At 76.4% G+C, this 971-nt stretch overlaps 1 non-coding gene across 1 annotated transcript; it reads right to left on the bottom strand.

The window, feature by feature from the left end:
- Nucleotides 1–616: 616 nt before the first annotated feature.
- LOC135894916 (5S ribosomal RNA) lies at nucleotides 617–735 on the bottom strand. The gene has a single exon (XR_010562455.1). It is a non-coding gene; the product is annotated as a 5S ribosomal RNA (ribosomal RNA).
- Nucleotides 736–971: the final 236 nt, after the last annotated feature.

Here is a 971-nt window from a genome sequence, read left to right as displayed (position 1 = left end):
CAGTCCGCCCCATGCCCGGGGTCTCCCCCAGCGGCTTCGGTGGCCGTGGGTCCCCGGTGGGGCAAGCGGCGGGGAGCCTGACACCCGCCGTGGGGCCCTCCAGGCCAGGCCTCGCCTGGGTGGCCGCGGGGGGATTCGGGGCGGTCCCGCGGGCCGGCGGCCGGGCGCAGGGGGGCCGGGAGGGGCCGCGCCAGTCCGCCCCATGCCCGGGGTCTCCCCCCAGCGGCTTCGGTGGCCGTGGGTCCCCGGTGGGGCAAGCGGCGGGGAGCCTGACACCCGCCGTGGGGCCCTCCAGGCCAGGCCTCGCCTGGGTGGCCGCGGGGGGATTCGGGGCGGTCCCGCGGGCCGGCGGCCGGGCGCAGGGGGGCCGGGAGGGGCCGGGCCAGTCCGCCCCATGCCCGGGGTCTCCCCCAGCGGCTTCGGTGGCCGGGGGTCCTCCGCGGAGGAAGCCGGGTGGGTGTTGGGGGGAGCCGGACCCCAGGCGCCCCGACCCGTGACCTGCGGCCGCGACCTCCGACTCGGCAGGAGCGACGAGGGGCTTTCTGGCCCGCCCCCCCCCCCCCTTCTCCTTCCTCCCCAGAAAAAGGAGAGAGAGCTGGCTCGGACCGGGAAAAGCTGCCTACGGCACCTGGGATTCCCAGGCGGTCACCCATCCAAGTACTAGCCAGGCCCGGGACGGTTTACCTTCCGAGATCGGACGGGATCGGGGGCGTTCGGTCCGGTATGGCCGTAGGCACCCGGCTCCGCGCCTCCTCGCCCGCTTTCCCCTGCCGGCGCCCGGGCCTGCCGCACGGCGAGCCCCGGTCGGACTGCCCCGTGCGGCAGGGCCCCCGTCTCTCGCGGGCCCGATCCTTTTTTTTCCTTTTCAAGCTCCGGGGCCCGGGCTGGCCCGTCAGAGCCCCTTCCCCTCCCCCCCCCCCTCCCTCCGGCGTCGGGAAAAATATTTTCCCGGACTTCCAGCGGGCCCGATC

This window comes from Emys orbicularis (assembly GCF_028017835.1).
Source record: "Emys orbicularis isolate rEmyOrb1 chromosome 15 unlocalized genomic scaffold, rEmyOrb1.hap1 SUPER_15_unloc_8, whole genome shotgun sequence".
Lineage (NCBI taxonomy): Eukaryota > Metazoa > Chordata > Testudines > Emydidae > Emys > Emys orbicularis.
The sequence above is the reverse complement of the archived record's forward strand: the minus strand, read 5'-3'. Positions and strand labels throughout refer to the sequence as shown.